Here is a 25,309-nt window from a genome sequence, read left to right on the forward strand (position 1 = left end):
AGGCGACTGGGTGGTTCTCTTGCCGAATCTTGGCCCATATAGGCTGTGGTACTACATTACCAAATAGCATTTCAATGTCTGCCAAATTCATGACGCACGCTTGAACTGTCTGCGTTAACTCTTTGTAATAACCAGCAGGATTTTTACGCGGGTCCGGCAACGCCTGTTTTACTGCTAATACTTCGGCCCGCTTCCAAGGGATGTGTATCCACACTCTCTGGAATTGTGCCGGGGCCGCTGCAATGCCCTGAGCCGCATCAGCTTGAATTGCATCACGCCATATCGGTGGGACTTCCCTCATCGGATATTGACCTCCTCTTTTCCTAGTAATCGGTGAACCATCAGGGTCCCTTGGCGTTCGAAGAGGGAAATCATCCCTATAAGCTAAAATCAGTTCTATCGCTCCCCTTATTTCTGAACCTATCACCATTCCTGCGGCAAATTTCTGCTGAACATTTATCAGATCAGAGGGGACGGAATCTAAGTCATCATCTTCCCATTCTTCACGCACAAGAGAACACATCACGTCAAAAACATAACGTTGAGTTGGTTCATTCCATTGCATAAAGGTTTCTAACACTCTCCGTGCATCATACTTCGCAGCTTTCGACATCCACCTAAGAGCTGTCGAATCTAACATTTCCCGTTCCTGAGGACCAGGAAGCTGGCTACGTCTCTGTATAGAGTCAGAAACGGGGGTCCCAATTAAAGACCTGTAGAGAGGAGTTAAGATATTAGTTACAGAGTCGGTTATTTTCCGACGAACGGAAAGCGGGGTCAGAATATTCACAGGGTTCGGGAGCAGGGCAGCTGAAGCAGATGAAATAGTAAAGGTGGGAGTAGCAGGTAAAGCAGTTTGCGAAACGACAGGCAAGGGCGGAACAGGCGACCCAGGAAGAGGGGGTGCCAAAGGAACATTAACCACGGGAAGGACAGGAGCTGGAATCAAGGGAAGTGGAGCAACTATTCCAGGCTGACCAGCAGCTGGCTGTACAACAGGTAGTAACTGTGGTGCTGTAATACCCTGCACATACGGTGGAGGTGAATTCAACAGGTAAGACAACAGAGGATCCTTTTCATGATCCTCTATCGGCTTAGTAGGACAAGATGGCAATACAGGGTAACATTTATCAATTGCCAAATTATATTTTCTATTCGCCATCTCCATTGCTTTCTCAGTCTCGTTGACATGCAGCTGCCTAGCAGACTCCATTAAAGTCAACCCTTTCTCTTTCTGTTCTTTCTTCGTCTTCCTAATTTCTCTCTGTTTGGCTTCTTTGCACCATACGCGAAAAGAATCAAACATTGCCGGCCGGGCTTTTCTCTTAAACAACTTCATTTCTAGATTGTCTAGTATTTCGGTTTCAAAGCTACCATGCGGTGGCCAACTAAGGACACCATCTTTCCTGGTATAACGGACCCATACTTCATTATACGTAATAGGACCCACACCATGTTTACAATAGAGCTCATGTGTAGGAGTTCCAATCGGAGGAACCGAACACGAATCCTCCAACCGGGAATCCCCGTTGCAACGTAGCCAGGACAGGAGACAATTACTACTGGTAGTCATGACAAAAAAACAAATTCCAACCAAAGATGCGCAGAGAACTTAGGCCTACCAAAATGAACTAATACCAAAACAAAGATTATCTAAACAAGAACAACCAATGATAATCTACGAATTAAACCAGAGCAACAAAGAACATCCAAACTGAGCGTGACCCACTTAATACTTAACTGAAATGTGGAAGACGTCACCAAGGAGAACCCGTCTAAGTCTCGCCGTACTAAGGTCTGCACCTCGGGTCCAAGACAGGGCGACAGTCAAGGCAGCGGTCCTCTGTAGCCGTCTGGGAACGGGAACCCTCGTGGAAGAGATCGTCGGGCCACTTTTACGACATGCAGGGATCGATGAAGCGGGGTACCTCCCTCCGGAATCTTCACACGAAACTTCTCGAACTTTTCAGGCTTTGGACCGGTACCGTATGACGTCGCCCCACATTGGGCGCCAAATTGAGGTTCTGGACTTTTAAGAGTCCAGAGGTGTCAGGGAAACAACACCCGAAGACCTCTGAGTTCCTTCCTGTCGCGGTGCACAAATAAACAGAGACGCGGGTTTCTCGATGGTGGCGTCAGAGACCAAGATTTATTTACTGCAGGGACACAGAAGTCATAGGAACCACACAGAGGCAGGATCTATGAGACTGTTCAAATTGCATTAAGTGGGTTGTTCCTTAAATAAACGAAAAATGTCTTTAGGCAACATTACACGAATATTTCTCATGCCCAACCCAGTATCCCAAACAAACAGTAAATAGACATCAAACAATAATTTGTCGTGGGTTTTCGGTATTCAATCAGGTCCCCTTGTCAGTTTTCCATTCTTTGCCCGATCCTCCCCATCATAAAAATCATAACCTCCCCATTGTAAAAGCCCAGAAGGAGAGGAGCAGGGCCAGGTGCAAAGGATTGAAAAGTAGGATAAGAGGTGTTTATGGATCATAAACGGGCATGGCTATTGTCTTCAACCTTTCAGTCAGGACAACGGACACGAGAACCAGTATAACAGGACTGGCCTTAGCGTCAGCCTTTTCTCGGGGCTCGAGCTTACGTGTCCTTAATAAGGTGACTCTGCCGGGGTCATTGCTCGTTCATTGACTATGTGAGGGCAAGAAACAAAATGGATGCCATAACTAAAATGGATGTCATGACTTTACAACAGAAGGCCCTATTTCTCAGTGAATTCATGCTAGTTGCGTAGCGAAAACACTGTAATGCATATAATGGATCATTTGCGGTTCATTGGTACCGAAATCGTGTCAGTACTACGATACCGAATTCACGGGTTCGGATCGCTACAGAACCTCAGGGTACTTGGGCCTCCCACACAAGTGAGGCACCATTTTTACCGGGAGACCTGGAGGAACGCTGGGTGGTGGTAAATTTGTGTGAGCCCGGTGATGCCACAACTTTCCCACCCCAAAATGTGTGAAAAAAGTGATTTTTTAAGCTAAAATTGAGGTTTGCAGGGGATTCTCGGTAAGAAAACGTTGGGGATCCACGCAAGCCATACCTCCCTGGAAGCCGCCGGGTGTCTAGTTTTCAGAAATGTGTGAGTTTGGTAGGTTTCCCCAGATGGCCGCCGAGCACCGGGTCAAAAACCAAAGTGACCCCCCTTTCAAAACCAGGTGGTTTTGCGAAAGGCCATTTTGATGTCGCCTCACTATGTTTTGGGCCCTTGCCTGCCGCGGGTACTTGGGCCTCCCACACAAGTGAGGCACCATTTTTACTGAGAGACCTGGCGGAACGCTGGGTGGTGGTAAATTTGTGTGAGCCCGGTGATGCCACAACTTTCCCACCCCAAAATGTGTGAAAAAAGTGTTTTTTTCAGCTAAAATTGAGGTTTGCAGGGGATTCTGGGTAAGGAAACGTTGGGGGATCCACGCAAGCCATACCTCCCTGGAAGCCGCCAGGTGTCTAGTTTTCAGAAATGTGTGGGTTTGGTAGGTTTCCCTAGATGGTCGCCGAGCACCGGGTCAAAAACCAAGGTGACCCCCCTTACAAAACCAGGTGGTTTTGCGATAGGCCATTTTGATGTCGCCTCACTACGTTTTGGGACCTTGCCTGCCGCGGGTACTTGGGCCTCCCACACAAGTGAGGCACCATTTTTGCCGGGAAACATGGGGGAACGCTGGGTGGTGGTAAATTTCTGTGAGCCCGGTGATGCCACAACTTTCCCACCCCAAAATGTGTGAAAAAAGTGATTTTTCAGCTAAAATTGAGGTTTGCAGGGGATTCTGGGTAAGGAAACATTGGGAGATCCATGCAAGCCATACCTCCCTGGAAGCCGCCGGGTGTCTAGTTTTCAGAAATGTGTGGGTTTGGTAGGTTTCCCTAGATGGCCGCCGGGTACTTGGGCCTCCCACACAACTGAGGCACCATTTTTACCGGGAGACCTGGGGGAATGCTGGGTGGTGGTAAATGTGTGTTAGCCCGGTGATGCCACAACTTTCCCACCCCAAAATGTGTGAAAAAAGTGATTTTTTCAGCTAAAATTGAGGTTTGCAGGGGATCTGGGTAAGGAAACTTTGGGGGATCCGCGCAAGCCATACCTCCCTGGAAGCCGCCGGGTGTCTAGTTTTCAGAAATGTGTGGGTTTGGTAGGTTTCCCTAGATGGCCGCCGAGCACGGGGTCAAAAACCAAAGTGACCCCCTTGCAAAACCAGGTGGTTTTGCGATAGGCCATTTTGATGTCGCCTCACTACGTTTTGGGACCTTGCCTGCCGCGGGTACTTGGGCCTCCCACACAAGTGAGGCACCAATTTTACCGGGAGACCTGGGGGAACACTGGGTGGTGGTAAATTTGTGTGAGCCCGGTGATGCCACAACTTTCCCACCCCAAAATGTGTGAAAAAAGTGTTTTTTTCAGCTAAAATTGAGGTTTGCAGGGGATTCTGGGTAAGGAAACGTTGGGGGATCCATGCAAGCCATACCTCCCTGGAAGCCGCCGGGTGTCTAGTTTTCAGAAATGTGTGGGTTTGGTAGGTTTCCCTAGATGGTCGCCGAGCACCGGGTCCAAAACCAAAGTGACCCCCCTTGCAAAACCAGGTGGTTTTGCGATAGGCCATTTTGATGTCGCCTCACTACGTTTTGGGACCTTGCCTGCCGCGGGTACTTGGGCCTCCCACACAAGTGAGGCACCATTTTTACCGGGACACCTGGGGGAACCCTGGGTAGTGGTAAATTTGTGTGAGCCCGGTGATGCCACAACTTTCCCACCCCAAAATGTGTGAAAAAAGTGATTTTTTCAGCTAAAATTGAGGTTTGCAGGAGATTCTGGGTAAGGAAACGTTGGGGGATCCACGCAAGCCATACCTCCCTGGAAGCCGCCGGGTGTCTAGTTTTCAGAAATGTGTGGGTTTGATAGGTTTCCCTAGATGGCCGCCGAGCACCGGGTAAAAAACCCAAGTGACCCCCCTTGCAAAACCAGGTGGTTTTGCGATAGGCCATTTTGATGTCGCCTCACTACGTTTTGGGCCCTTGCCTGCCGCGGATACTTGGGCCTTCCACACAAGTGAGGCAACATTTTTACCGGGAGACCTGGGGGAATGCTGGGTGGTGGTAAATGTGTGTTAGCCCGGTGATGCCACAACTTTCCCACCCCAAAATGTGTGAAAAAAGTGATTTTTTCAGCTAAAATTGAGGTTTGCAGGGGATTCTGGGTAAGGAAACTTTGGAGGATCCACGCAAGCCATACCTCCCTGAAAGCCGCCGGGTGTCTAGTTTTCAGAAATGTGTGGGTTTGGCAGGTTTCCCTAGATGGCCGCTAAGCAACGGGTCAAAAACCAAAGTGACCCCCGATAGGCCATTTTGATGTCGCCTCACTACGTTTTGGGCCCTTGCCTGCCGCGGGTACTTGGGCCTCCCACACAAGTGAGGTACCATTTTTACCGGGAGGCCTGGGGGAACGCTGGGTGGGGGTAAATTTGTGTGAGCCCGGTGATGCCACAACTTTCCCACCCCAAAATGTGTGAAAAAAGTGATTTTTTCAGCTAAAATTGAGGTTTGCAGGGGATTCTGGGTAAGGAAACGTTGGGGGATCCACGCAAGCCATACCTCCCTGGAAGCCGCCGGGTGTCTAGTTTTCAGAAATGTGTGGGTTTGGTAGGTTTCCCTAGATGGCCGCCGAGCACCGGGTCAAAAACCCAAGTGACCCCCCTTGCAAAACCAGGTGGTTTTGCGATAGGCCATTTTGATGTCGCCTCACTACGTATTGGGCCCTTGCCTGCCGCGGGTACTTGGGCCTCCCACACAAGTGAGGCACCATTTTTACCGGGAGACCTGGGGGATTGCTGGGTGGTGGTAAATTTGTGTTAGCCCGGTGATGCCACAACTTTTCCACCCCAAAATGTGTGAAAAAAGTGATTTTTTCAGCTACAATTGAGGTTTGCAGGGGATTCTGGGTAAGGAAACGTTGGGGGTTCCACGCAAGCCATACCTCCCTGGAAGCCGCCAGGTGTCTAGATTTCAGAAATGTGCGGGTTTGGTAGGTTTCCCTAGATGGCCGCCGAGCACCGGGTCAAAAACCAAAGTGACCCCCCTTGCAAAACCAGGTGGTTTTGCGATAGACCATTTTGATTTCGCCTCACTACGTTTTGGGCCCTTGCCTGCCGCGGGTACTTGGGCCTCCCACACAAGTGAGGCACCATTTTTACCGGGACACCTGGGGGAACGCTGGGTGGTGGTAAATTTGTGTGAGCCCGGTGATGCCACAACTTTCCCACCCCAAAATGTGTGAAAAAAGTGTTTTTTTCAGCTAAAATTGAGGTTTGCAGGGGATTCTGGGTAAGGAAACTTTGGGGGATCCACACAAGCCATATCTCCCTGGAAGCCGCCGGGTGTCTAGTTTTCAGAAATGTGTGGGTTTGGTAGGTTTCCGTAGATGGCCGCTGAGCACCGGGTCAAAAACCCAAGTAACCCCCCTTGCAAAACCAGGTGATTTTGCGATAGGCCATTTTGATGTCGCCTCACTACGTATTGGGCCCTTGCCTGCCGCGGGTACTTGGGCCTCCCACACAAGTGAGGCACCATTTTTACCGGGAGACCTGGGGGATCGCTGGGTGGTGGTAAATTTGTGTTAGCCCGGTGATGCCACAACTTTCCCACCCCAAAATGTGTGAAAAAAGTGATTTTTTCAGCTACAATTGAGGTTTGCAGGGGATTCTGGGTAAGGAAACGTTGGGGGATCCACGCAAGCCATACCTCCCTGGAAGCCGCCGGGTGTCTAGTTTTCAGAAATGTGTGGGTTTGGTAGGTTTCCCTAGATGGCCGCCGAGCACCGGGTCAAAAACCAAAGTGACCCCCCTTGCAAAACCAGGTGGTTTTGCGATAGGCCATTTTGATGTCGCCTCACTACGTTTTGGGCCCTTGCCTGCCGCGGGTACTTGGGCCTCCCACACAAGTGAGGCACCATTTTTACCGAGAGACCTGGGGGAACGCTGGGTGGTGGTAAATTTGTGTGAGCCCGGTGATGCCACAACTTTCCCACCCCAAAATGTGAGAAAAAAGTGATTTTTTAAGCTAAAATTGAGGTTTGCAGGGGATTCTGGGTAAGGAAACGTTGGGGGATCCACACAAGCCATACCTCCCTGGAAGCCGCTGGGTGTCTAGTTTTCAGAAATGTGTGGGTTTGGTAGGTTTCACTAGATGGCTGCCGAGCACCGGGTCAAAAACCAAAGTGACCCTCCTTGCAAAACCAGGTGGTTTTGCGATAGGCCATTTTGATGTCGCCTCACTACGTTTTGGGCCCTTGCTTGCCGCGGGTACTTGGGCCTCCCACACAAGTGAGGCACCATTTTTACCGGGAGACCTGGGGGAACGCTGGGTGGTGGTAAATTTGTGTGAGCCCGGTGATGCCACAACTTTCCCACCCCAAAATGTGTGAAAAATGTGATTTTTTAAGCTAAAATTGAGGTTTGCAGGGGATTCTGGGTAAGGAAACGTTGAGGGATCCACACAAGCCATACCTCCCTAGAAGCCGCCGGGTGTCTAGTTTTCAGAAATGTGTGGGTTTGGTAGGTTTCCCTAGATGGCCGCCGATCACCGGGTCAAAAACCAAAGTGACCCCCCTTGCAAAACCAGGTGGTTTTGCGATAGGCCATTTTCATGTCGCCTCACTACATTTTGGGCCCTTGCCTGCCGCGGGTACTTGGGCCTCCCACACAAGTGAGGCACCATTTTTACCGGGAGACCTGGGGGAATGCTGGGTGGTGGTAAATTTGTGTTAGCCTGGTGATGCCACAACTTTCCCACCCCAAAATGTGTGAAAAAAGTGATTTTTTCAGCTACAATTGAGGTTTGCAGGGGATTCTGGGTGAGAAAACGTTGGGGGTTCCATGCAAGCCATACCTCCCTGGAAGCCGCCGGGTGTCTAGTTTTCAGAAATGTGTGGGTTTGGTAGGTTTCCCTAGATGGCCGCCGAGCACCGGGTCAAAAACCAAAGTGACCCCCCTTGCAAAACCAGGTGGTTTTGCGATAGGCCATTTTGATGTCGCCTCACTACGTTTTGGGCCCTTGCCTGCCGCGGGTACTTGGGCCTCCCACACAAGTGAGGCACCATTTGTACCGGGAGACCTGGGGGAACGCTGGGTGGGGGTAAATTTGTGTGAGCCCGGTGATGCCACAACTTTCCCACCCCAAAATGTGTGAAAAAAGTGATTTTTTCAGCTAAAATTGAGGTTTGCAGGGGATTCTGGGTAAGGAAACGTTGGGGGATCCACGCAAGCCATACCTCCCTGGAAGCCGCCGGGTGTCTAGTTTTCAGAAATGCATGGGTTTGGTAGGTTTCCCTAGATGGCCGCCGAGCACCGGGTCAAAAACCAAAGTGACCCCTCTTGCAAAACCAGATTAACTATTTTTCCTACAGCGTGAGAATTTTGGAATAAAATTGCAAAGAAAATGTGGCAGACATTTTGATGTTTGCAGGACATTGGGGATAAAAAAAACGTTTTGAATTCACAAGAGAGACATCACCATGAACTCCCATGGGTTTTCGACAATATCTACAGTTGGTGGGTTATTCTTACATGGAAAGTGTACCTTGGCAGAGAAACTAAAGACAAATATTCCTGCACAACCATCTATTCCTCAAACACACACACATACTGGTTGGATTTGGCACGAGGGCGAGTCATGGTTCAGTGTATTACATTTTATGAACTAGAGATTTCACAAAAATGAAATGCACTGTCAATAATTAAATTCACAAAAAACCAAACCAATGACTCGCAGCTCGTGAGCTGTAAAGCCACGTCAAGGGAGGCACCAACCACTTTACAGGCCATTCACACACCTTTCATACGTGATACAAACAAGACCATTCGCACCACCAGGTACAAAAGCAACACATTACAAAATTCACCAAAAAGGGACAAGGTACACCCTGCTTCAGAAAGACAAATATTATTGCACAGCCATCTAATCCGCAAGCACACACACATACTGGTTGGATTTGGCACGAGGGTGAGTGATGGTTCAGTAGATACAATTGTATTAGCAAGTGATTTCACAAAACATGAAATGCACTGGTAATAATTGAAAGGGCGAGAAACTGAACCATTGACTCACAGCTCGTGAGCTGTAAAGCCACGACAAGGCACCAACCTCTTTACAGGCCATTCATACACCTTTCATACGTGTGAGACATACAAAACCATTCACACGGCCAGCCGCGGGCCCATCACATAACAAAACTCACACCAGCACACAGCACCATTCAAGGGCCCATCACTTTCACACGCCCACAATCCAGACACAGCAACTACACAGGCTGATGGATTGCGTGGAGTGGCACTCAGCTAGCAGTGTGTGTAGTGACCAGCAGAAAGTCACTACTCACACACAGCCAGCCGAGCACCAGTCCACACACACCGCTAGCAGAGTGCCAGTCCACATACACCGCTAGCAGAGCGCCAGTCCACGCACACCGCTAGCCAAGCACCAGTCCAGGCACACCGCCAGCCAATCGCCAGTCCAGGCACACCGCCAGCCAATCGCTAATCCACGCACACCGCCAGCCAAGCTCCAGTCCACGGACACCACCAGCCAAGCACCAGTCCGCACACACCACCAGTCCACGCACACCGCCAGCCAAGTACCAGTCCACGCACACCGCCAGCCAAGCACCATTCCACGCACACCGCCTGCCAAGCTCCAGTCCACGCACACCACCAGCCAAGCACCAGTCCACGGACACCACCAGCCAAGCACCAGTCCGCACACACCACCAGTCCACGCACACCACCAGCCAAGTACCAGTCCACGCACACCGCCAGCCAAGCACCATTCCACGCACACTGCCAGCCAAGCTCCAGTCCACGCACACCACCAGCCACGCACCAGTCCTCGCACACCGCCAGTCCATGTACACCGCCAGTCCACGCACACCGCCAGCCAAGCACCATTCCACGCACACCACCAACCAAGTGCCAGTCCACACACACCAACAGCCAAGCGCAAGCCTACACACACCGCCATCACATTTAGGATTTTTTTAGAAAAAAATAAAAACACAAGCAAATCGCAAATAGATACAAATCTTCTAACAGAAAATCAGCAACTAAATACATTGCACTAACACCAACCTTGAAACAGAATCAAATTATCCAAAGAATACAGACCAGGCAGTTCACTTTACCACTCATGAATGCTCCCAAAAATTATTTCGCGTGTGGTACGCTCTAAAACAAGCAGGGACACACAGTGCAGGATGAGATGGACAGTCGGGGCAGTACCTACGAATCTCCTTCCGCATACCTCTTCGCCAACAGACTCTACATCTCCTACTGGGAAAATCTTTTGAGGGTGTGGAAGGAATGTGATCTGGAAAGTGGCGATCTTTCAATCTAGCAACATCCTCCAGCACTCCAACTCTAGGAACACTTGCCTGTTCCACTACAACAAGGCTGCCTATTACAGACTCCTGAAACATAGCAAAAGTCATGTTTGACTCAGGGCAAGAATCCTGGAACACAACAAAAGCATTAAACATTGCCAAGTGGAAAAGATGGATAGCCAACTTCGTGTACCAAATGTAAGCCTTACGAAGAGCACCCATGTGCCTATTATAGTCTAAAATGCACACAGGTTTGCGCGCTTCAGCGACCTGACCCCAAACAGTCACAGGTGCAGTGCTTTCATCATGGATGGTAGTCAGCATGTAGACATCTCTCCTGTCTGAAAACTTCACAGCAAGAAGCTCCTGGCAACGCAACGCACTGCACTGTCCCCGCACAAGCTTTTGACAAACAAGTTCTTTCGGGAAACCTTTACGGTTAGAGCGGATTGTGCCACAAGCAACAGTGTCCACTTTGGCCAATTCCCTGAACAACCGCACACCAGTGTAGAAGTTATCTACATATAAATGGTGGCCTTTGTTAAAAAATCCTCTCCCAAGTTCCCAAACAATTTTCTCAGTCACTCCAAAAGTGGACGGACAACCAGGGAGGTTAATCCTAGATTCCTTACCGGTGTACACCCTGAAATTAGAGACATATCCAGTCCTACTGTCACACAGCATACACAGCTTTATTCCATAGCGTGCCCTCTTACTAGGAATGTATTGCCTAAAATCCAAGCGGCCCTTGAACAACACCAAAGACTCATCCACTGCAATTTCTTTCCCAGGGACATAAATCTCAGAAAATCGATCAACAAAGTGATCAAGGACAGGCCTAATCTTAAAAAGAAGGTAACACTCAGGGTGATCTCGTGGCAACGTTAAACCATTATCAACAAAATGCATCATCCGAAGCAGAAGCAAATACCTGTCACGACTCATGACTGCCGGAAAAATAGACGTTGCCATCAAGGGACTGCTAGACCAATATGAAGACATTGATGGCTTCCTTAGAAAGCCCATCAAAAAAGTTAAACTCAAGAACTCCTATATCTCTTCAACATTTGTGGCAGTCCACCGGGTAGCTCTAGAGTATGGCTTAAGACTGGCACTGTTGTCCCTCAAAAACTGTTCGGCATACAAATTAGTCTGCTCAACAATCTCTGCCAAAAACACATCATCCATAAACAACTGAAGAAAATTTACCGGCAAAAAGTTTTCAGTATTCACTCTAGACCCTGGAACACCGGTAAACTCTGGCAATGCCGGCTGCACCATGCCAGGGGCAACCCAGAGGTCATCACTTTCAAAGGGAAGCCTTGCAGCCCCAGCCTGCAGCCCAGATGCCTCTTGCCGCACTACACCAACGGGAAGCCTTGCAGCCCCAGGCTGCAGCCCAGATGCCTCTTGCCACACTATCGGCACATCAGTCTCCTCCTCTAACACAGGCACTTCATCCGCACTAAGAGTATCTTTATCATCCGATGACTCCATACGGAGAGAAAACTCACTGCCAGAATCGTCCCCTGCCTCCTCTCCCTCAGATGCAGAGTCAGTCTCTGAACAATGGTCAGAGGAAGACTCAAACAGCAAACCAACAACCTGCTGAGCAGTAATCCTGCGGCTAGCCGTTATACTTACTAAGATAGAAGACTGCACAAACAAGTCAACAACAACCAACAATGTGCAAACCAAGTAAGTAAAGAAATGTGTACCTTTATCACAAAGATCAATGTACTCAAAAACTATACAATTCAATTACAAGAGACAGCTGCACTCACCAGAAACCAACTCTGCAGTGACACAGCAAAAACCGACGATTTCCAACTAGAAAGAAGAAAAAAAAACAAATTACTCACAAGACAACAAAATACATATCGAGCACCAATGCAAAAAGTTTTTGACACTCAAAAAACAAACATACTGCTATCATTACACCATTTGCAAAACAAATTCATGGCCACCACGGAAAGGACCTCCACCGGGTAGTCCTTTCTTGCTTCCCATGCGGAAATGCTCGTAGATAACAGACACCTCGCCAGTGACCACGCAGTATGCGGTCCGTGAGGCTTGGGCTCGAGTAGGTGTACCCGAGTGTGGTTTTCAACGTACAAGTAAGTCAATAACCTCGTGGGGAAATCCAGCATGCCCTCCTGTACAACGGAGATCGTCTCCTTTTTTTACCTTTTTTCCGTTCTCCTTCCCACCTAAGATCTGCTAAGGATACGGAGCCCCATTTGATTAACGACCTCATGTATCATCTTTCTAGGTGTACGAGATCTCCACACACCCCCTCCGTTGACCATCAGGCATATTGTTGCTTCCAAAAATGTATGTAATGTCGTACACATGTCAGTCTTGTATGTGTTTCATGTTGTGTCAGACGCATGTTTGTGTTTTGTGTGCCATGTGTGCACTTTAGACTTTTTACTCACCTTGTAGCACAGCGCCTGCATGGAGAACTTATTTAACGCTTCCTTGGAAATCCACATAGCGGCACATTAGAAAATAAGAGTGTACCTACACTGGTGTATAGTGTGATCACTATTTATTTTATTTACATTGCATATAGACTGTTTTTTATCCTCTAATATATTTGTTCTTATACCCTACAGATATTATCAGACGTATATTTACGTATGTATTAATTTTAATGCATGCCTATTAGCGGCAGCGTCTCACTTTTTTCACCGTATTTAGGTCTACTAGGAGTGGTTTCTTGCACTGGGCTGGTCCCGGTGTAGTCCTGAAGAAGAGCTGGGGAAGCTCGAAACTAGTTGACCATATGCTAGGTACACCTATCCATTATAGTTAGGGCCTTTTAGCATATTAACCCGTTTTTAACCAATTAGCTAGGAGCAAAAATAAAATATATTTGGCCCACTAGTTGATTATTTTAACTCACTTTGTCCCACTCCATTTCACGACACTTGCACTACACATTATTTGTTTTAAGTGCTCCTACGTAATCCGCAAGTCACAGCACGCCTCAGTCCGAAGAGGACTGAGAGGACCCCAATGATGAAGCATGTCACCGCGGGGAAACCCTGGTGAGTGAGGGGACTCAAGAAAGGCAAAGTTTTGCCCCTTTCTTCCTTGTTTGGGTGACCTTCGGAATCCAATTGTTGTTCTGACACCCCCAGGTTAGGTTCTTTTTACCTGATCATTCAGGTTATTTTTGATCTATGTACAAGATGGAGGCTGAACCTAACCTTTAAACCTCTAATTCCCCCCCTTCTTTGGTAACAATCGGGTTGTGTGCCAGGTGGGGCAGAAAACAGCAGGAAAAAAAAGGCTACTCTGTCCCGGGGCGGGTGGGCCAAATACATATTATAAAAATTGCACCCTGGAAGCGACACTTGCCAAAGGGGTCACTTCCATTTTTATTTACACTAATTCCCTGGGGCCAGAAACGGACTGAAAGTCGACCGATCTGCCCCCAGGGGGGCAGAAAAGTCTTCCACTAAATTATGCCCCCAAGGAAGCGACCCTTGCCCAAGGGGTCACTTCCTAACTGAAGATAAAGACATCCCTGGTGTCTAGTGGGCTTTTCTGCCCCCCCTGGGGGCAGAAACGGACTGAAAGTCGACCGATCTGCCCCCAGGGGGGGCAGAAAAGTCTTACCATAAATTATGCCCCCTAGGAAGCGACCCTTGCCCAAGGGGTCGCTTCCGAACTGAATAAAAAGGCATCCCTGGTGTCTATTGGGCTTTTCTGCCCCCCCTGGGGGCAGAAACAGACCGAAAGTCGACCGATCTGCCCCCAGGGGGGGCAGAAAAGTCTTAGCATAAAGTATGCCCCCTAGGAAGCGACCCTTGCCCAAGGGGTTGCTTCCCAACTGAATAAAAAGACATCCCTGGTGTCTAGTGGGCTTTTCTGCCCCCCCTGGGGGCAGAAACGGACCGAAAGTCGACCGATCTGCCCCCGGGGGGGGCAGAAAAGTCTAAGCATAAATTATTACCCCTAGGAAGCGACCCTTGCCCATGGGGTCGCTTCCCAACTGAATAAATAGACATCCCTGTTGTCTAGTGGGGCATCCCTGCTCCACGATCGCGATGCTGTGCGCGATCGTGGGACAGGAATGCCCAGCATTGAGACATCAGGGGAGAGGAAATACTCTTTCCTCTCCCCCGATGCCTCAAGGCCTCCGAATTCTGCCCCCCCCCCGCCACACCGGAGCCAAACACTCCCCCTCTCCGTTGGACGCGCTGGAAGAAAGGAATTCCAGCGCGTCCAACGCTTACTGATGACGTCGGCGCGCGCTCTGCGCGCTGACGTCATCAGGAAGCGTGGGGGGGCTCGGGGGTGGCAGCGGAAACTCTTCTGCTGCCATCCCCCTCTGTGGGGGTATGATCGATGCCCCAGGGGGGAGCGCCAGCGCTTCCCCCAGGGGCTGTGCTCATGACGGAGCGGTTCCGTCATGAGCACAGCCCAACCGATGCTCATGACGGAACCGCTCCGTCATGAGCATCGAAGGGGTTAACTTCCAGCAGAGATTGTCTTGAGCAGCTCCTGTGCTTCTTCTAGACGAGTAAATAAATGAAACTTTCTATGGACAAGAACTTTACGTTTTAATTGTTGTGCGATCGAAGCTTGTGCCCCTTGAGCTTTAAACAATTATAATAACTTAACAAACTCTTTCCATCTTCTAGCTGCTGCTGTCGACATATCAGAAAAAATTCTACACCTTACTCCATTTTCAGTTTCTAACTGTCTCAACTGAATTGCCGAAGTCAGGGCTTTTTCCTTTACACGATAATCCGCAGAGTTGACAAGTATCGTGGGGGGGAACTTATCGTTTGGAGGAAGATGTGCGGGGACCCGATGAGCCCTAGTTAGTGTTAAGTCTCCCGCGAAGCCAGGTAGCACTGCCTTTTTTATAAATGTTTCCACCCACTTGAGGGTGTCACCCCCTTCAAGCCGTTCCAGAACACTAACTATCCGAAGATTAGAACGACGGGAAAAATTCTCAAGTTCCTTGATCTTGGTCTCCATGATTAATTTTTCACGTGCCACTGAGTCTACTTGTTGAAGAACACCAATCATTTGGTCCTCTAGAGTAGAAATCGTTAATTCAGCCTCATGGAGACGACCCGGAAGACCTGCAACTGCTTCCTCTACCTTTCCCAAACGTTGCTGAATCGATTGAATTTCTAACTGCTGTACTTCCTTCATATCTCTGATTTCCTTAAGAATCATATTTGACATAGTTTTGATATCCATCTGGCATGAAACTTCCTCCTCGTCCTGATATATAAAGACAGACTCTTTGGTTCCTGATTGATGTCCGCTTTCACCTAAGTCGGCCCCAGCGTTTACTATACTAGAGCTACTTTCCAATAGGATTTGGGGACCTGGACGAGCTGAGAGCATTGATTGTTTTGTCGAGGACTGCTGGCCTTGCTTATCTGATTGACCCTGAGCCTGGGCCATGGTGGTGCCATTTGATTGCGTTTGAAGACCATTTGAACTAATTTGGAGAAGAGAGGGGGGAGACTGAGGGAGTGGGATCGCAGTAGCCATTGCCATAGTCGCTCCACTAAGTAGGGTCAAAATCGGGAGGCCTGGGACTGAGTCCTGTACCTGTATCAATGGCGGATGCCCCCCTGAAGAAGACGACCCTGAAAAAGAGGAGATAGCCTCCAAAGAGGATACTGATTTCGTTAAAGAGGCTCCTGCTGTTGCATCCCCGTCACCCCCCACAATAGCCTGCACAGTGTCCTGCCCTAGAACATTGTTTCTCGAATTACCAGTGGGAGTAGCAAGGGGTGCCATCTTTTTTGCAAAAAGAGGGAAATCTCTGGCATTTTTCAACTCCTGATTCAGACGAGCATCAGAGATCCCTGACTGAAGATTTTGATCCCTAGGAACAACTTCTGTAGGTGCCACCATTCTTATAGCTTTTAAAGTGGAATCCTCAATTCCTGAACTTTGTGAGCTGAAGGAGGACTCTGCATGCTGTAATTTATTACTCCCTTTGGACTGATTCAGTTTGGCTTTCGCTGAGCGCACTTTATTTTTTGCGGCAATCACAGCGTCCGCCTTCGCTGCAGCTGCCAACTTGAGCTGTTTCCTCATCATGCCTCCTACTACTTCTGTAGCAAATTTTTGTTTTTTATTCACTTAAAGAATGTTTTTAATTAATAGCACCTTCTTCTCTCTTTTTTTGCCTCAAAAACTCTCCTATATAGTTCCAATTTTTTTTATATTTTTACTTTATAGGTTCTTCACCAGCAGTCCCAAGTCTAAAAAAGGCATTATAACAAAATTATATCATTTCATTTCATTAATCTTTATTTCGACTTCGTAAAGTCATAAAAGAAGAACATTACAAATAAAACCAAACACTACAAGGTAATATACATCATTGAAAATTGTTGATGAGAAATTACAACATCTAGAAGAATGTTGACCAGGAAGCAGGACATCATGTAATACAGTTAAATTTCATTTTGTCAAGAAACTTCTTCTAATAATCCATACAGCAGCTAAATACTTGCTGACAGCAAATACAGTTGAAGGGGATAAGTCCGTTTTCAACAGTCGGAAGGCATCCAAATGGTGCCTAAAACCCCAGTTTCTGCAGATGGGTATAATCCACTTTTTTCTTGATTTCATGTAGAATGGACAAAAAAACAATACATGAGTTTCATTTTCCAGCTCATCATTACATGCAGGACAATTTTTAGGAGAAGGTGGATGCCAGCTACTGGTAAGAGCTCTTAATGGCAATGCGTTGTGTCTCAAAATGATATCACTCGCCCAGCTCTCCCTCCTCAATAAATTTGGAATCACCACCAATTGACAGCAGACTCCCACATTGTACTCGCATGTCCATAACCATGTCCGTGCTCTTATAGTAATGCTACTTTAGCGTTCCGGAAAGCAGCCTGGTCCAATCAAGTCCGAGATAACAGACCCGGAGCCCTCAAACCAGCAGAGCAGAGATTAAATCCACCCACGGTCCAAGCCACCATTCAAATCACCGCGGCCAGTGAAAACCAAACAGGAGTGAAAGCAGGAGCAACAACGAAATTGCTGACTCCACCGGAACCATTGAGGAACACAAGTCCTCAGCTCTCCCCTTCAGTTGGAACCAGTCGCCGGCTGCACGGCAAAACCGCCGAAAGCGAGAAAGCAGGAACGGGAAAGGAGCTGCCTGCTACGCCGGACCTCGGCGTTTCCACACACCTGATCCTCGAGGTGCCATCTAAATGAGGGGGAGGAGCATCACCGGACCTACGCGCTAGCGGGGAGCGCCGTAGCTGTCATTTTCTGTTGTAAATTAGTTTTATCTATATTTTTATTGTTTTAGAAATTAGATGGGTACTGAACTATGGTAAAAACAATCGCATGAAAATTATATGTACTTTTATGCATTTTTAATGTGAAGTAAAGTTTGAATTTGATTTGATTGCTGCTAAGCAAAAAATAAACCTAACCACATAATATTTTACAAATATACTTTCAATAGGGTTAAATGATTTCGTGTAAAAAAAGATATTTCGCACATGGTGGAGACAGATCGAAAGGAAAGAGACAACCTCCAGTTGTTATTAGAATGCAAACGTTTTAGGTTGAGCAAGCTAATCAACATTTTCTCATCTCAAGAGCCCTGATGTAAAAGAGAGGCTCTAAAAATATTCCTTTAGGCACAGGCACGGGTAGCATGGGCAAGAACACATGGCTGCAACATTTATAGTCATACTAAGGCACTCTAAGGTCTATAGATCCAGGGAGATATAGCAAGTGTAAAGAAAGAGTGAGGGGAATGACCTGTTGACCGTGTTGGAGACTTTCTTTCTATGAGCGCAATTAAAGAAGGAAACTGGCTAAATCGCACTGTATTATATTCATCATTTTTTCTAATTTACTTTACAGGATGTCAGTGTCAATAGCATGTGACTATCCATGGTGCTAGCCTGGAGCGTAGTGCCCTATTTTGTTTACATTGCTTAAATTTAATTTGTAATTATAGGGGTCTGTGAGTGGTGCAAAGTGTCTTGATCGTAGTTCTTGCTAGCCAGTTGAATGCTGCAGCATTGGCATCATGTGTTCTCTGGTGAAGGCAGAAGGGGAGTCTTGCAGTATCATTTTGTATTTGTTGTATTTTAGGTATGATGAAACTGGAGGGCACCAAGGCATAGGCCATAACTCCTCATGCCACTTGGATGCAGGGGCCATCACAGCACCGACTGGGTGGATAAAAGCAATAGACAGCTTCTGCACAGTGTGAAGCAAGCAGCTAGGACTTCACAGCCCATACTTCCTCATACCACCTTAAGGTGAGGACCGTCACAGTGCCCACAGGGCACATGGAAGTACCTGGCAGTTTCCGCAGCACAGGATGCACCTGGGGCAGAAACTAGGCAAAGAGTGGGACCATCTGTGTCCATTCTTGGCCGTTTAAGACTGGCTGGGCCACCCTTCTTGGCTACAGGCTTTTCAAGCTACTCTCTTCTTTAAGGTATTTAAGATCGAATCTTCCTGTTTGCTCCCTTTGCACAGCCAGAGCATAGTTGTGCCCTTAAAGAGAATTATTTTCAATATGTTATTCCCAGGGCGATCTCATATTTTGACTGACTAATTCTGTGACTCCCATTCTATCTTTGTCCCCTATATCTTACTGCTGTTTCTTTAGATCTAAACAAAGACATGGGAAAATTGAATGCTCCCAGCGTGAAGGTCGTTATGGAATCACACACCTCAAATCTGGACGCATTCTTAATCTGTGCAGTTGGAGTAATTAGCAAAGAAATCCAGTGGAGGCTGCTGGGGGCGGGAGAGTGTTTAAAAAAAAAGAATCGATGACTTACCTGCTGAACGCTGGCCACCGCCTCTCCTCCACCCTCCCTCTGTTCTTGGCTCTCGGCAGCACCCAGACGCCCTAAGCCAATCACAACGCTGCTGTCACCGGCATCACAGTAGTGTCGTGATTAGTCTGAGGGGTCTGTTTGGCTGCTCAAGCAGTGACTGGGATAGTTCTCCACCCGGCTGTGCAATAGAGCCAGGTGGAGAAATGCTAAGTGCGCATGATGGTTTGACTGGCCCAAGACGGCCGGCCAAACTGTCATGCGCACTTATGGTGCTTCAACCCTCCTCCTCCCTCTGACGACAGCCCCACCCACCCTAAAAATAAAATGATAACGATGTTGTTGTATTATCATTTTATTTTTTGCTTTGCACTGCTCAGAGAGCAGTGGGGCGACGCTCCTCCGCCTTAGCGAAGGAGCCACAGCCGAAGAAATCGACCTGGCAGAATGGCGCCTTTTATTGGACATAGGTGATCTGCCTCCTCTTTCCACATCTGCTGATATTTGTCCCAATGAGCAGCTGCGTTTGGTGTGTTTTGTGGCCGACCTTGAATACAAAGGTGAAGGTACGAATCCCTCTCTGGACCCATCAGGGCTAAAGAGGTTGTACTCTCGTAGCCTAGTAGCCAAACCTAAATGGAAATCAAACTGTGTCCCTCATCACCAAGATGCCCCTTCTCTCAACAGTTATGTTTCTTTGTCCAATATGGTCCTGAAAGCCCCTGGCAGTCAAAATTATCCAATTTGGTTTACTTTAATCAGTAAGTTCAAAGTTGCATGTAATGAGTGCATTACTCCCTTAGTTGAGAAACCTGCAAGCATGAAAATGGAAATGTCTAAACTTTCAACATCCAACCAATCAACAGTCACTCTAATTTCTTTTGAGCGTTTGCCACCAACAGCTCAGGCATCGTTAATCAGGCCGGCCATGGTCCCCAGTACATCTTCAGTTACTATTGTTTCATCATCTAATAGCCCTCAGATGGCTTCTTTAGTGTCATCGGGTGTTGCATCACGAGAGGTAGAACAACTTAATCCTGCACCTGCTTGTATTTCTGGTTACATTACTTCGGCTTATTCGCACCCTTCTTGTGTGAGTCTCCCCCAAATGCTGCCCATTTGTCGTGGTTTTAACCAATGTGCCGAAGCAAGCTGACACTGGCTGAATGGACTTCTCATCTAAAAAATAAGGTTTGCCATTGTTGACAGTTGGTCCATCAGTGAGCTTATTTCTTGGTGAGTGTGTCAACATTCCCTATGGGCTGCCTTGTCAGAGAACGTTTCCCATGTGGCCCTTGTTTTTTATAGGCATCTGATAACCAGGCAAGCCACAATTGTCCATGGCCCATCATCTGTTTATGCAGCTCAAGGGGTGGCCAGTATTCCCTGTAGCAATGGTTTTGAGCCCCTGACAGACCTAAATTATGTGGATTGACATCCATGCCCCTTGGGACTCTCAGTTAGAGCATTTTGCCCTGTTGGGCAGCATTACACTCCAGTGCAAACCCCTGTTCCGGAGAGCATCAATAGAGACATCCTTAACATTTTACTCTCCTCTAACAGCAAGATTCAATTTGTCATTGAAACATCCACCTTCATTGATCCCAGTAGTATGCCCATGGATAGTACTGGTCTTGCTTTGAAGATGATTTACTGGAATATTACAGGTGGTAAGGCCAAATCAGTGGATCAGGGGTGGCTTGCCTACATGCATTACAAGAAACTGGGTGACTGGACGCAATTACCTGGTATGGTTTCCAGAGGTTTTGGTTCCCTGCAAGAGGGCCGGAAATGGGCATAGCTATGGTTGGACTGGTCATTTTTGCCGGTGCTGCTAATCATTATGGGACCATTCCTGTACCAATTGATCATCCTGCTATTCAGATTCTACTCGACTGTCTGTTCTGCCTAAGTTAAAAACATGTATTGTAAATTTTTACAATGACAAGGGTTGTAATTTATATACTTTGGGGTCCATTATTATTTCGGCGGATCGCCACCGCCCGCATGGCGGTGGCGATCCGCCTGACATAATCCCCAGCCCGCCTCCCATTTCCCCCGCCATATCAGTATGGCGGGGGGTACCGTGGCAGACAGGAAGACCGTCTGCCGCTTTTCACGTCGACCGGGCGGAAAAGGGTTTAATATGGTAGCGGTGTCTGCTAGACACCACCATCTATATTTGCATGCAGGGGGGGAGCAGCCTTTCCGTGTCTGCGTTGCCACCACAGAAAGGCATGCGGGATTCACATTTGGGGGCCTGTTGCGGGCCCCCAAGAAGTTGGGGGGTGCACATGGGGGGTACCTATGGCACCCCCCTGCATTTGCATGCACAATGCAGCAGGCACCGCGCGGTGCCTGCCACGTTGTGCATGCAAATGCACAACATGCATTTTTGGCATTGCGGCGGGTGATGCTGAAAGCACCGCCTCCCGCTATGATAAAAATGCAGGATGCGCCCGTGGGCGGGCGCAAACTAATCACCCCCACGGGACCACAGCACTTATGGCGGGCGGTCCCTTGTTTGTCCACCCGCCGTCCTAATGATGCCATTTGTTTTCTGCCAAACAGAGTCCATGGGATAGGTCCTCTCTAGTGCTAGGTGGCTTGAATGTCATTATCGGGGGGGATTTTAATGCCAAATTAGGTTCCAGCATAACTTTGTCCTCATTCCTCGATGCATCCAAGGTGGGCTCCTTGATTTACTATGCTGATCGCTAGGGTGAATAATTTCATGCACATGTGACCAAATTTGGCCTAGCTAACAACAGAAATCGTGGGCAACATTAATACCCAGCCCCCCACATTCACTGGCTGGGGCAGAGGCATGACTATTGAATATATCTTAGCTTCCCCCTCAGTGGGTGAATTTGTGCACTCCGCTACCATCTTGTGTAGTGCCCAAAGTGATCATAGCCCTGTTGAATTGGTTAATTTTCTTACTATCACATGTAAACCTCTCCCAGTATATGGCCAGAGAATCGTAAACTTTGATAGATGAATGGCATAGGTTAAGATGGCACTGCTTGAATATTATTGCATTACTGGCTACAGTGGTCAAATCCAATCAAGTACTGTTTTATAATTATCTTCTAGCTTTGTACCAGCCCTGTGATTTGATTGTTGATGCCTTTGTAACACTGAATGCTATATTTAAAAATGTATTTTGAGCCCATCAAAAGCTTGCATAAAACCTAACTTTGGGTCGTTGTCTGAGGACTGTAAGGTGGCTAACAAGAGGTTACAGGAGGCTTTAAACCACACACTTCCAGGAATATCTGCCTAATAGCTGCCATTAGATCTAGTAAGCTTGCAGCTGAAAATGAGCGATGAGACTCTCTAGTGGAGTCAACCCAAGCCAAAGATACCAAATGCTTTTTGAAAATTATCAGCATTATACACTGGAAGGACAGATGAATGTTTTAGGGACCAACATCAGAGCTGGCCGTTGGGTTGCGCATTTAAAAATCAATGTATTCATATCTGGGTGCCTCCATCATTGACCCCTCTGGAACTCAACCTGTGTTCCCTTTGAAAATCAGGTTTAACCTCGAGGAGGTGTTTCAGGAAATTAGTGCCAGCCTTTCACAGAAAGCCCTGGGCCTGATGGAGTCCCTATGGACCTTGGCAAGGAGAATCCAGAGCTGTGAGCCCCTATTCTTACCAACGTTTTAAATTCAGCTAACACTAGTAGGCTCCCTAGCTCTTAGCACACTGTTGTAATCACTCTTATGTTCAAAGTGGATTCCGGGCAGGATCCACGTTGTTACAGACCAATTTTGCTTCTAGACTTTACAGCCAAACTTTTAGGATGAATTGTGCTGAGCAGGATCAAGAACTAGGCGAGAAGGGAAACGTTATTCTCAGCGACAGCTCCTACGTTAAGGCAGAGGAGCTCTGCCCCACTGCTTTCTGAACAGTGAATAAAGCAACAATAAAATGATAATAACAACGTTGATGTTATTATCATTTTATTTGTCCTTGCTCTGAATGGTATGCTGATTCATGAGAAGGGCTGAGACGGGCCATCCTGATTGACACTGGAAAGGGGAGTAGTGCGCACTGCTACAAGTGTGCATGTCTGTTTGGCTGGCCATCTTAGGCCGGCCACAAACACGTGCACTTAGGTTTCTCCAACCCAGCTGTATTCCACACACAGAATCCCACTGCCTGAGAGAGTGTTAAACCAGCCCATTCAGGCCAATCCCCATGCTGCTCTCATGCTAGGTATAGCATGAAAGCAGTGTCTGGATTGGGCGGGGAGTCTGTGATGTGTACCTAGGGACTGCTGGCAGCAGGAGAGCAGAGGAGCACCGAGGCGTGAGTTAGCCGGCAGCATCAGGTAAGTCTTTCATTTATTTATTTTTACCCCCACACTCCCCTCCCATGCTCCTTCCGCACTCCACAATGAGCCGCCTCCACCCGCCCCACAAATTTGTATTTGTATTGGCCACCACTGGCTATTCTCCTGGCTTTAGAGCAGGACTTGGAACCTTAGAACAATGCCTAGGCTTATATCTGATCTTTATCACATACACAACTGTAAAAGAAGGAGTGCTTTACCTCTCCTTTATAAATCTGAAGAGCGCCTTCAACAGAGTACACCAGAGTAAACGCAGGAGTATTCTTTTAGAGCGAGGGTTAGACCAAGAATTAGTTGAATTCCTGAGGGCTCTGCACTGTGGTGTTATTGCCTCTATAAGGTTTGGGCCAGCTGGAGAATTCTCAGATTCTTCTGTGCTTAGAGAAATGTTCGGACAAAATATTGAATTAAAAATATCGGGTAACATAATTATCATGTCAAGAATATTATGACACATAAATATCGTTGTGTTTAATATCTTTGTCCAAAATATTATTTTATGTAGTGTTTTTAATATTGAGGTGTTTAATATTGATGTAGTTAATATTGTTAGCTGTAATATCAATCTTTAGCGATAAATAGAGTATGATATATTGTATTTTTTTTACCTTTTATTACAGTAATTGTTTATAATTGTGTTGTAATTTATTTATAAGAATTTTCTTTGTAATTTAATTTTTTATTTTATTTATAAAAATATATATTTTTGGAGCGGAATGCTGGATTTATAGGGAATAATGATGGGAAGTATTTAAAAAAATAATCCATTAGTGTATATAGTGTAATGGTTATTTTAAACAGTTTGGAGCCGGATGTTGGGTTTATAGGGGATAAGGGTAGGAAGTTATAAAGTGAGGATTACTCTGTATTTTGTCATGTTAATTTAAAAAATACATACATTAAAAAAATAAAAAATTAAAAAATTTAGGACCGGGATTTTGGGTTTATAGGGTATAAGGGTAGGAAGTATTTTAAAAACTATGTTTCAGTGTTTATTTTTGGTTGTGTATTTATTAAGTTTTTACAAATCAAACAAAAAACAGTTTTTGAAGAGCGGTGTAGAATTAATATTGGATAAGGGTGTGGATATTTTTTTAAATAATGAAAGTAATTTAAATACATTATTTTATCATTGAAAATGTTTGATTTTTTACATTTAAAAAATGATAAATTATTGCTATTAATAAAACAAATTAAATACATTTATTTTTAAATAAATAGTGTTATGTGATATTCGATGAGAAATTATTAATATTACATTCTAAAAGAAATAATTGATGATTTAACTTTTTTTTGTAAAAAACATATAATAAAACTATTTTTGAATGTAACAATGGAAATAATTAATAAAAACATTTAATATTACAATACATTTGAAAAATGTTTTTTATTTAGGTAGAAAAAAGATGCAAATATTTTAAAATATTATTTGATAAATAGGAAAAAAATAAAAAATAATAAGATATTGCAATTTTTTATGTAAATTTATTAAAGTAAAACAAATATATATTATAATATGTTTTATGTTTACTAAAAGTTTTTTAACCCCTTCAGTGCCCATGACGAGATAGTCTCGTCATGGAGCGCGGTTGCGCTGTGCCCATGACGAGACTATCTCGTCATAAACCCCACCCACTAATGAAACGCCCGGCACAGGGCGTGGAAAGGGCGTGGCACAGAAGGGGTTAAACTATACTACTTATATTTACAAATATAATTTTAATAAAAATGTGA

This window comes from Triturus cristatus, chromosome 11 (genome assembly GCF_964204655.1).
Source record: "Triturus cristatus chromosome 11, aTriCri1.1, whole genome shotgun sequence".
Taxonomy (NCBI): domain Eukaryota; kingdom Metazoa; phylum Chordata; class Amphibia; order Caudata; family Salamandridae; genus Triturus; species Triturus cristatus.